Source organism: Haemaphysalis longicornis, unplaced genomic scaffold, assembly GCF_048455015.1.
Source record: "Haemaphysalis longicornis isolate Haplotype H1 unplaced genomic scaffold, Haemaphysalis longicornis Haplotype H1 scaffold_9, whole genome shotgun sequence".
Taxonomy (NCBI): Eukaryota; Metazoa; Arthropoda; class Arachnida; order Ixodida; family Ixodidae; genus Haemaphysalis; species Haemaphysalis longicornis.
Genome location: NW_027526460.1, coordinates 146,995,631 through 147,008,530, shown reverse-complemented (window position 1 = coordinate 147,008,530; position 12,900 = coordinate 146,995,631).

Here is a 12,900-nt window from a genome sequence, read left to right as displayed (position 1 = left end):
TTGCCGGTTGGTAGTAATTACGTGTGTTTGGGTGGACGCAGCACACTCAGTGACGAGAGTGGGGACTGAAGCAGGACTTAGTACACACTCCACATATGTGCCAACAGGGTGCCCTGCGCTCTCGGTGTATATGTTGGTGTACAAGCCATGCGGACATTGAATCCTCCAAATTTAGTTCTTGAACAGTATTCAGTATGGAATTGGCTGTAAAATTTTGCGTGAAGGCTCTGTTAAGTTCTCGAAGTGCCCCGTAGGGGTCTGTTACTACTCTTATTTTCCTCGTTTCTACTTGTCCGGAATGATTATGAATGATTTATAGCGCGCCTAATATTCCAAAGAGTTCTGCTTCGTCGGTCAGTCTGCAGGTATTAGTAATGGTGCGAGACCCATTCAGCTGAGAAAGTTGTGAACATTTCGAACCGATACCTGCAGCAGTGTCAGCAACGGCAGCATCGGTAAAGAGGTCAACTTCGCCTTCTACCTTGTTGTTTGACAGTTTTTGGACATATCGTTACCTGGCATCTGGGCGTCACCGAGATATGGGGCGCTGACGAATGATGTCAAGGACAAGTCTTTCCAATGGTTGAAGCGTTTCCTGGATGGTCCTTTGGTCAAAATCACTTTTAGAAGATCCCACCTCTGTATGGCAGGTTCCTGAGTGGTATGCTCGAGATGGTTCAGAAATCGGAGCAGTGTTTCTTCCACCAAGCTAACAGGTGGAAGAGGGACAGCTTGCTCAAGAATGTCCTTTATCGTATGTCTTGGAAGTCTGGTAACCGTCCTGATTATTGTTCTGTTTAAAATGCTGAGGTCTTGGATTTGTCTTGACTTGAACTGGTAGACCGGGAAGCCGTATGTCATTCTGCCGTAGGCTACAGCACTGGCTAACCCAAGAGAAGAGGTTTGCTGAGAACCACCATACATGTTAAATATTGCCGCGTCGCGTTTGCAGGACAAATAAAGATGTTTTCTCTCTCTCTCTCTCTCTCTTCATATAAAATGCTTGGTGGATATCCGTGAGGTACGTAAATGTTGTATCCGCGCATTTGGGCTATTACAACTGCTAACTTGCAGGCCAAGCAGACTATTTTGGTACCATTCTTGGAGACGATACTTGTGTTGCCAATTTGGAGTCGAATGACTTACTTTGGATTTGTTGACCGTTTGCTTTCAATGCTGAGCAACTCCGTTTTGTTTGGGGAAAGATTCAAATTAAAATAAATCGTTTTAAAATAAAACCCCGGGATTTTCTACAAGCAAATAAGAGAAGTAAAGGACAAGCTCGAGATAAGAGGTCAAAAAAGACACGCAGCTGCAGTTGTCAGAGCTTCATCTGAAGGTTTGTGTATGGGCAAAGCCCCTACTAAGTAATCCCTTTGTGACGAAAACAGCAATGTGGTTAAAAAAGAAATCAAACAGATTTGTCATCAAAATAAGGTCACTAGTGACCCAGCGCCAATGGCGGATGCGTTTGTAGAATACCATAATAACTTGTTTTGTAAAAAACTGCATGTTGAAGAAGGGTTTAAAAGTGAATTCTTTCCTCTTATGACCAAACTAGATGAAGTCGTCAAGGTGGACCTCGAAGCTGCAATCAGCATAGATGAAATTGAACAACAATTGATGAGCTAATTGCAGGAAAGTCGTCCGGAGCTGATTTTTATAAAATTTTCAAAAGCGTAATCGCCATTGCTTTACATCGATTGTTGGTCGATGCGTACAAAGAAAACTGGTTACGACACTCGTTTCGCAGTTCACACGTTGTTTTGGTACCAAAAACCTAGGACTCTGTTCAATTACTCTCTGTCGCAAAAGCGTTGATTATAAAATATACATATAGGTGTTGGCTAAACAATTGCACACAGTAATGAATATTATTGTTGGCATACCAAACCTGCGGAATTTGAGGAAGAACACTTTTCACTAGTATACATACAATAAGAAACATCCAGCAGTGTTGCGATGCGGTTAATGGCCACGTGGTAATACTTCAACTCAATCTGAAAAAGCGTTTGACCGTGTTGCACATGAAATTTTGTTTTGCATTTTGTAGTACGTGAATGTGGGTGCTGTGATACTGAATGGGGTGGAAATTTGTTATCGGGAATACTTCGCCTGTCGTATTGTCAGTAAGCAAGTCACGCCAGGTATTCAGCTCCAATCGTCGGTTAAACAAGGCTGGCCTTTGAGTGCTCTGTCATTTGCCATCTACTTGGAACCTAATTGTTTAAAGATTAGGAACAGTGAAAAAGTAAGTGGTTATAAGTTGTTTGAGAGCGAAGAAAGAGTAGTGGCTTACGCGAATGATTTAGTGATATTCTGCAGAAACAAATAAAGCGTTCAAGAGGCAATAAAATAAGCCGGGGAGTCTTGTAAACATACGGGTAGTGCAATGAGCTGGAAAAAGTAACTAGGTGGTTGGCACAGGGCGTTGGAAGAGACGCGTGAGGTGTCTCAAAATATGCAGCGGATGAGAACTCCCGCCAAATACTTTGGCGTGCCACTCAGTAACTAGAGGCAGCCTACTGAATTTTGGGCGCTGGAAACAGAGCACGCAAGAGTGGAGACAACTAGGTTGGGTGGGACGGACTTGGCTATGTTTGCGCGTTCTACTGTGTAAAATTTATTTCTTGTAGTTTTTTATGGCCTTCAGGTTCTGTCGCTGACGAGAGTCTCGTTGTGGAAGCAACACAGTGTTTGATGTTTTTGTTTGGGGATCGACTTCGGAGCAGACCAGCTGCTCGAACCTGTTCTGCCGTGTTTGACAAGGAGGGTTGTGGCTCTGCCATCTGTTTATGACGCAGAATGTGTCCAGGTTTTCTTTCTTAAGTGGTATGAATAGTCCCTTTTTACATACTGTAATTCAAACGCGCCTTCCCGATTATATACCTGAATTTGTTGTGTCCTATCATTGTGGTAAATGAGCGAGTCTGTGTGGTTTCATGCGGAAAGTTGTATTGGCGTTCATAATAGTGAGGGTGCGCGTTTCAATAGAGTGCTTGAGCAATGTAACAAATCAAAAAGTTGTATAAGGACCGCATTGATGCTATGTTACCCATACCCCAATACAGGTTTATGTATACAGTGGAAAGGGAAGATGATGTGCTTAAGAAGGAGCGCGCGTCCGTTAAAAGTTTCTTTTTCAACCCCACAGTGGTACGCTTCCTTCTAAGCCATAGCTCTGTGAGCGTAAACCCCCGAGGTTCTTTTAAGGATTCAGGGGCGACTGGGACTTGCAACAGTGCCAAAAAATGGACGAGGGCGCTTGGAAGGGTGAACATGTATTCTTGTACACCGCACGACGCAGACTAAGGATACACGAAAACGAAACACTGTTTAAACAAGCTACACCCCTGATAAACCATGAAATACACTATCTAAAGAAACGTAGAATAGTTCATGCAAAAGTTCACCATGACTGAGCGGAGTTTCCAGGGGGTCGGTGCTCGGTGGGGCGATGTGATGCGATGCACAGCGCTGCGGGGCACGACGGAGTCCGATGGCGCGTCCGGCATGCTGAGTCCTCGCCGAGGTCAACCCGTCGAAGCTCTTACGGGTACGGTAGTTTTCGACACCCTGCCACGACTAGGTACCAAGTGACAGCAGGCGGCTGGCAGCAGGCCGGTGTCGACGCTCAGGAAACAGACTCCCAGCATAAGGGCACGCCATGGCTTCGTGCGCCTTCCGCGGGACAGGAATCTGGAGGACCGGGCAGGGACCGTACAGGGACCGGACAGGGCCTTCCTCCACGCAATACCCCCACAGTTCACCATGCACAGAAACGTGGTCCTCATCGAAGTTCCCGGCCGGCCTGCTATGTGCCTGCGCTGCCAAATGCTCGGCCGCATGCTGCGGCAGTGTACAACGCACTAGTGTCGTGTCTGCCGCACGTTTGGACACGACAGCGCCGCGTGTGTGCAAAGCTACGTCCCCAAGGGTAAAGGTATGCGCGCGGAACAAACGCTCGATGAGTTTATAGACATCGAAGAATTCACGAAACGGTGACCCACAGCCTTACTCCCACGGAGAGTATTCAAACCGCCAAGGACAATTCAATCCGCCAAAGTCTACCCCCCTGGCGAGACGTTGGGTAAAGCTGCCGGGAAGGAGGGAGGTGTCTCTGACTTGCCACTCAAGAATGACGCAGCCGCAGCCCCCTGTCCTTTTCAAAACGCTGCCGTAACTGAGCAAGAACCGGCAGTGGAGGAGGAAAAGAAGCAGGACACCGGGGGAGAAGAAAAGGACGCGGCACCCATCAGCGACCTGTTGCTCCATCTGAGCAGCCAGCCAGGGAGCATCAGAAGAGAGAAGTATCTCAAACACGACATCAGGGGCGAGCCAAGCAAGCCACCACCACCCCAGACGGCCAGAAAAAAGATGCACACTACAAAGGACGCACCACTGAAAAATCCTGGAGAGCGCAGGGGGGAAATGAAAACATCCTCTGCGTAAGGCGGAAGGGCTGCCTCCCCACCCGCGGCGAGGACACGACACCGTGCGACAATGGCAGTAGTTGCGCCTGAGCAGATAATCGGAAACCCCCCCCCCCCCCCACCCCCCAACCCCACGATGAACTCTCCCTCAACGTGCTTAAAATGGCGACTATTAACATACTAAGCCGAATTTCTTAAAAACGTAAGTACTCGCTGCTCGAACTTTACAACAACGAGAATCTCGATGTTGGCCTTTTGCAAGAAACCAAATTATTATCACTCGAGGACAGCCGTAATTTTCTCTGCCTATTCGGCCATAAATTCTTGCGCTTCCTCATTTTAACTTCAGCCCGCGCAGGCCGTACAACGATATTCATACGGGAAAACCTTCCATCAAAATTTACTGCGTGTTTGCGGAAAACTGCCGGTTTTGCCTCATGGATGTTCTCGTGGGGAGTGAGCTGATGCGTTTCGTGTGTGTCTACGCCTCCAATGAAACAGCAGCACGCTCTGACCTGTTTACCACCCTATGGCCTTACTTTGGTGTGTCTGGGGCAGTTTTCCTTGGGGGAGACTTCAACCGTGTATTGAGGGGTAATGACAGAACAGAGAGAAATGGTGGCGTCGACGCATCGTTCGTGTTTTGAGCGCAGTGCTACGGAATCGCGACCTGCCTGACGTAGCCTTGGGTTGCAGCTGGCTAACCAAACGCTACACACTATGGCTAGGCTCGTCTCACGCGTGTCTGGACCGGGTCTATGTGTTGGGGGATCGGGTTACACGAGTGTCGGACTACACCGTCACTCCAATTTCGTTTTCTGACCACGGCCTCCTAACGTTCACCGTGGCCCTTGACGCATACACGGCTAAGCAGAACTCAAGTACCCGATAGTTATTGAACTCCACTGTGCTTAAAAACAAGACATTTGCCGAAAAGACTAACAATAAATTGAAGCACTCCGGTCGGGAAGAATTTGTGAGGAAAAGTGGGAAACTTTCAAATAACGCATAAAGAGATTTGCAGTGCCGATAGGGCGCGAGGAGGCGGTACGCAAAAAAGAAAAAAGGGCCGCATCACGGAGACTCTCTGCGCGCTCATTGAGGCCGATGAAGAAAAACCAGGGGAGTTTAGAGATTATATCCGGTTAATTAAATAAGAGATCCAGGGAGTGCTTGAGAAACGTTTTTTTGGGGAGCCCTGGTACTGACAGGGAACAAAAGGTATACAGTTCGAAGAAAGGCCATCGAAGCTTTTGGCAGCCTTCGATAGGAAGAACTCGGAGCGAAAAAGTGATTTGATTGTAGGGTTTAAAGCGCCGACGCAACGCAGGCGATGAGGCGCGCCGTAGTGGAGGGCTCCGGATTAATTTCACCATCTGGGGATCTTTAACGTACGCCTAAATGTCGTACACACAGGCTTTTTCGCTTTTAGCCTCCATCAGAAAACGGTGACCTCGTGACCTCGTGCTCACCAGCGCAACCCCTTAGTCGCTGAACCACCGCGGCGGGTTCGGCGCGAAAACTGTCACGGAGATCAAACATTCTGCACGCATGGCAAGAGGCAATGAGGAAGTCGCCAGAGCTTTCGCAGACTATTACGCAGAACTATTTTCTCGACGGTCAGTTCCAGATGCAATCCCTACTGAAGTGCTAAATGAAATTTCCTAAATACCTGAAGAAACCACAGAGGTGATCGACACCCCCATAACAGAAACGCAAATTGGGCGCACTATTAGGAGCCGCCTACTACGGAACAAATCTCCTGGACCGGATGGTATCATCCCAGAGTTCTATATGGCATTAGAAAGGAACTGAGCCCCATCCTAGCCATGGTCATCGAAAAAAAAAAAAACAGAAACGCCTGCTATTCTCTATGCCGACAAGCCACCTAGCCTCAGTGCCCCAACACTAAATATTTCGCCTCAAGGAGCAGATAAAGCTTGCACCTCATTAATAATGATGATGACGATGACTCATAGTGGTTTCCCTTTTGTAGTGGGATGATGACATGTCATCTTACAACAAAAACTAATATAACTATGTTTTACACTCATTTATTATTAGCTCTGCTCTAAGGGCAGGCACAAAAAAAATCTATTAGACACAGAATACTTATTCTTTCTGTTACAGGTGGTAGCTGTCCTAGGCAATATTCCCCTGTCTGCTTTTCGTCCACCAGAATTCTAATCTTCTCTTTGGCGCCCCGACCGACAGCCCTGAAGTTGACTTCCTCTGTGCTACCCTGAAACCCTGCAACTTCTGCAAGACAAATATTTCCCTCTAGATTTGGATGGATACCCTCGCATTCCAACGCTATGTGCCGCATAGTTTCTGTTTCTTTTCCGCAGCCCGCGCATACACCACCACTGTGTATACTTCCGCACAAAGCTGTTAGTTCGCAAGCAATCTGTCCTAGCCTGAAGAAGCAAAATGCTTCCCTGAGAATTATCATAGAAATTTTTCTTTCTGATGTCCAATTTCTTAGCCCTGTACATCTCTAACAACGTTTCAGCTTCCATTTTTCCCCTCCATTTATTCGTTTCTATCTGCCTTGCCTTCTTTTGGTTACCTTGGCTGTCTAAGCTTCTCCACTGTTGTTTCCGCATTTCATCGTTAGCCTTCTAGTCCTCCTTAACCAGTGCGTGTCCACGCTTTTCATGTATATGTACCTGAAAACCTTAGCTGTCCACCTATGTCGATCCATTGCTCTCAACCTCTTCTCAAAACATATTTTACTCTGTGCTTCTCGAACTTCAAACGACGCCCAGCCGATACCCCTCTGCACTGTTTTGTTAGTTGTTTTTCAATGCGCTTCTAAGGGCAAATGGCCTGTCATTCTCTGGTTCACTTCAAGATCTGATTTTAAGCTGATTAATACAGCAATAAAAGTTGGCTCTGCCACACAACAGGCAAACTTTCAAGCCTCACTGCATGGCTTGTTCCTTGGGGTAGGTTTTTTTAGAACGACACCAAAGCCATGCAAGAAAGCGTACCACAAAAACCTTGCACAGAAGTGGAACACTTGCTGCCAATGTTGTCTGAAGTGCAATGCTACCTGGGCAAAATTTATAAACTGGAAAGAACTTTCCCATCCTTATTTATGGTGGTATGAGTTACAAACCAAGAGTTATTACTTGCCGCAATCCTTTCATTAAAGTATAGGTCATACCAACCTCTAGTGTACCTTACCTCTTTTAAATCCCTGGAGCAAGCCATTCAAATGCAGTCGACTCTTGATAACTTGAAGTCACTCAATTAGAATTTTCAGTTAATTGGAACTGGTGTTCAGGTCCCAGTAATTTTACATGCAATTCAGTAGAAGAATGTGCTAGATAATACAAAGCTAAAACCCAATATATTGGTTAATTTGAAGTTACTTAGAATAAAAAAATAGTGTGAAAGCAATTAAAAAATGGATGCATACGGATAACACAATCTCACTGGTAGTAATAACGGAAAAAAGCGTAATGCTTCCATGAGGGAAGAGAAAGGGCAGGCGCAGAAGAAGCTGGCCGAGGGTGGTACGTGAAAATTGTAGTTAAAGGCTGTGGGGTAAAGAGAACAGCAATTGGACAGCTGCGATGATGGCCATTTTGGACCTCTCGTCGCGGCAAACAAAACGTCAGAAAAATCGGTTGGTGAACAACTTCAGCATATGAAATTTCACACGTCGTTATACACTGGCACAATAGGGTAGATTGGAGTGCTCCTGTTGCATCCGAATTATTTGAATAGATCGAAGTCAAATATTATGACTAATTTCTCATCAAGGAATTTGGCCTCACTACTTGTTTGAAAGCACCTTTTGTTTCATGAAACTTGCTCCCACCTATGAAAAGGCCATCAAGGGACGAGGAACCTAAAGAAGACGGAAAATGTGGTAGGGAGGTGTGAGAGAGATAAACCCAGGGGCAACAAATGGATATGGATAAAGCAACATAGAAGCAATTAGATATGGAGCGGGCAGGCCTCTGTTCTGCAGTGTGCACAAGTAGGCTCAGTATGATGACCACGGCATGCGAAATGCGAGAAAAATTCTCGTTTGGGATGTCGGACCATTCAAAGAGTGCCCTGTGTTAGCGAAAAGTAGCGATGGATACCTATTCTTCCATTACCTATGAAGTTTCTTGAATCTTAAAACCCCACTTCCATTGCTTGAGAAACTTTTTGTTGAAATGCAATTGCATTAGCAAACTGCAATTTTTTACAAATAACTAACTTCAGAAACGACCATGCACAGTTATGGACAATTGAAACACAAATCTCGGAACGGACGGCCGAAGATACGGGTGCCATCTCCTGGCAGCGGCCGGGGAAGAGAGACGGACATGCGCAGTAGAGGTGTCGGGAGTGAGGGTGCGTGTCTCACAGCGATTTTTCCCTCTCCTCGCTCCAGCGCTTGCCTTGTCGCCATGCCGCAAGAGCGCTGAAAACAACTCTATTAGCGATGCGGCCTGAGATAACTGCGGGCACTGCGTGCTTGGCGCACAGGAGCGCCCCATCCCCTTCTTTGCCAGCGTCACATTTCCGACATATCTTTGCATGTGGGGGGTAGTAACTTGAGCAAATACCGAAGCACACCTGGGTCATGCCCAAACCCATGGTCCAGTGCTGCCGGCTCTGGTTTTACAAGCACTAAGGTGCCTGCGAAAAAAAAGAAACTTGGGGCCACCAACATTGTTGTGCAAGTGCAACTGGCCTGTAGAATGGTTGAAGCTGCCTAACTTCTTAATTTGTATAAATATTAGAATTAAATTAGGCATTATAACAGCGCACACAGTGCTTGCAGTCAATTTATATCAATGCAGGTAGATTCTGGTGGTATATTAATTGTTTTCTACAAGCATCGAATGCACAAAGTGACTCAGCCATGACTGTGTCAAACAAAGACGTGTTCTTGGCATCCAGGTGATCGTTGAATTTCCGAGCAACTGCACCAGGAACGCAAAACATTGCACTGCCATCAGAAGTTAGGTGGCATGCTTTTTTGACAATATTTCTGTGCACTAGTTTCCTTCAAGAACGTATGATAAACTCAAACGTATGCCTTCGGAGAGCGTGCACACACTTCCTGCACAAGCACTGGCTGGCTGCAGCTGCAAGCAATTACGTGCCACATTGCTCTCCGTATGACTGCGACGGCGGTAATACTTGCAGTGCTTTCGCAGTATGGCGACAAGGTAAGCGTGGGAGCGAGCAGAGGGCAACATATCGCAGTGGGACACGCACCTTCACTCCCGACACCTCTACTGCGCATGTCCGTCTCGTTTCTCCCGCCGCTGCCAGGCGACAGCACCGGGATCTTCGGGCCTGCATTCAGTGGTTCGTATTTCAATTGTCCATGACTGTACAGCAAACTCTGTAGTGCGATAATAGCAATTAAAAAAGGAACAGCAGCATTGAATGTACTCAACACAAATGTTCGGGAACCAAATGCGAGTGGGTTAGGTGAGTGCACCACATGGCCACATGGCACACAGTACTCGTTCATTGTTAGCATCGAGTGTCTCGATTGCACTTTACCTCCAACAGAAGAAGTTGTGGCATGCATTCTGTGAAACCCATTCCATCTTCAAACTCCTGTATGACAGCGCTAAAAATTGTGCTGATAGGTGCAATTTGTATTTGTATTTACACACACACACACACACACACATAGTCACACGCACATATGCATATATATATATATATATATATATATATATATATATATATATATATATATATATATATATATATATATATATATATATATACGTAATCTAGCTCCTCAACACGAATATACTTTGACGGCACTGTCTCTACGAAAGACTGCCTACGAAGCGCAGATTTTGCAAAATACACCCGCAATGAGAACAGTGGCACCCTGTAAGCCGAGGCATCCATAAGCAGTTTCTTGAGGTAGGTCTGCCTCTCTTTAAAAACGGCGAATATCACCCTTGGGTCACTCGGACACGTGCACGGACTGTAGTAGAAACTTTCGACCAGACCCTGTAATGAAAGCAGTGAGCGACGTCTCGATGGCATGCGGTACAGAAATAAACACCTCCGAAACTGCGCTTGCTTTGCATTTGTGCATGTAAACGCAGAACCCCTGTTCTGCTTACTAAGGCTGTGAACGTTTACCTCGATGTAATAACTGTCACCACTAGTTCGCGTAGTGACACCGTAGCTAGAATTTTCGAGCTCAGTTACGCATACGGGCCCGTAAGTTACAAAAAAAAATATCACGACACCTTGGTGTGTGCTTTCGCAAGAAATGACACGTAGGTTATCCACTTTGAAATTAGCCTACCCTTCTACCGCATCAAGCCAACAGCACATTGTGTGTTTTCTTCGGGGTATAAAAAGGGCAATATGAATGTCTGAACACTTACCTCCACACGAGCTTGTCGCTACCACCGACGTAGATGGATACAAAATCGAGCTCGCCAAGTCTCCGCCTTTGCGTCGTCGAAGCTGAAGCTGAGGTGCGGACTGACATGAGGCTCGGCAGCACCCTAGGACGTCAGCTGGAATAAAAGCTGCCATTTCAAACCACGACAGCGTACAAGCCGTCCGTCCGTTCAGTTGAAACGGTGGCGCAAAGTGCCGCAGGAGGACGGACGGAAAAAACATGAACAGAACAACGTTGTCAGCGTTGTCAGCATGACCAAAGCCCTCGATTTTTTACACCAAAGTTGGAGATGTTTTGAGGCCAAAAAGACAGCGTTGCCAGCATAGTTGCGTGCGTTTAGGCCGATTTGGCGGCGGTTGTGATCAGGTTGTAGTCGGGTGCCACTAAACCTCTCAGCGCTGCGCCGACGCAGCGTACCGTGAAACGTAGATGTTTAGCGTACGCAAAAGCCGAAAACGCTACACTAAAACTCTGTAGAATCTCTGGTCTGTAAAACGCTTGTATTGGTTTGTTCCACCTGAACGCATCACGCATAAATGATTAATAAAACTTAAAAGAGCAGTGACACGAAATTTTAAAGCTGCGATAATTAAGTAAAATGCTCCCTTTTTATAAGGAGATATCTCCCAGCATGGTCCAACAGCAACTACTCAGTGTAACATAAGTTACATCCATTTTAATCTCCGCCCGCACGAGAAACCCTACACTCTTAGTCAATTCCTGGTTATACGACCCGCATGCAGGCGGGCCGCCGCGTCATTTTAAAGCCGCTTATAAAGCGGCTATTCAGGCGGCCTCGCGCGCAAGCGGCCCGCTAAACATGCGGCCCACCGAACACGCGGACCGGCGTTTAAGCGGCCGTATTGAGGGCCGCCTAACCAGCGGGCCACCTAAACACCGGGCCGTGTGTTCGGCACGCCACTAGCCGTAATGTTTATACGCGGCCCGTTATGCTAATCTATTCCCGCTTACGAAGCGGCCCTCAAATCATACGGCCACTCAAATAAGCGGCCTTGTTGTTTTCCACCAAAAAGAGAAGAAGAAACCTGCAACTCAGAGAGAATTGAGTTTATCCGGTTTTTTTTTCGCTAGCATTGCCAGGTCAATGTCAGCATCCCGTGACAAATGCTCTAACGCATGTTACATCATACAAGACACACAAAGTGCACATAGGCACATACACGCAGCCTACGGAGAATCGAACCTGGGTCTACTACAACACATGAAGAGGCGGGTATCATAACCACTGCGCCACGACCCACGGGTTGCTGGGGAGTGCCAACATGGGCTTATAAGTATTCTGCATGCTGTTGCGCGTCAAGCAGGAGTCTTAAATAACACATTCGGGTGCGAGTGACTTCCTTTAGACCACCGTTTTTGAATCACTCTACCAAAGAGGCATAATACTACGGTTTGGAGGACTTTAAGTACATTGTTACGAGCGGAAACCTTTTGTCATGCTGTGTGCCCGTTTCGACAGTATGATGCGCCGTGCGGTAATTTATTCCATCGATGCAAACGGAATTGATAGCAGTTCTTCTGCCTTGTTACCAAAAGTATTCTTGGCCATTGGCGGAAAGTGCCCCCTATGACAATGCATGCAAATAACTAGCACGTAAGGCACAGTGTCGTGCTGAACATAAGAGCTGTCTGGTCACGAGTGGCAAGTATACCAAGCATGAAATGGTGTACTGAATTATTTCTGCTCGTCGCTCTTCTGATGGTGCGGTTACATGCCTTCACCTTTATTTTTGTAATAGGGGGCGGTAGTAAATTACGTCTCTGGTAATGTAATGAACCAATAATAAATTACTCATTCTATATAACATTCTGTCACGACGCCTGCAGAATTGCTGCGTCGGCTGAAGAATTGGTGATCGCGAGCACACCAAAAATATCTTAGCGTTTTCTCGCGCAGACCGGATAGGCGCTCGGCCGTGTAACTTGTAACCCTCTGCATTTCCAGAAAAATGCAGTTTTCGCAGAAGTTCCACCTTTAAGCATTATAATATCGTCAAGATCATTGGTCGAACCAAATTTTGACAAACCAAAAATTACACAAATATAAAA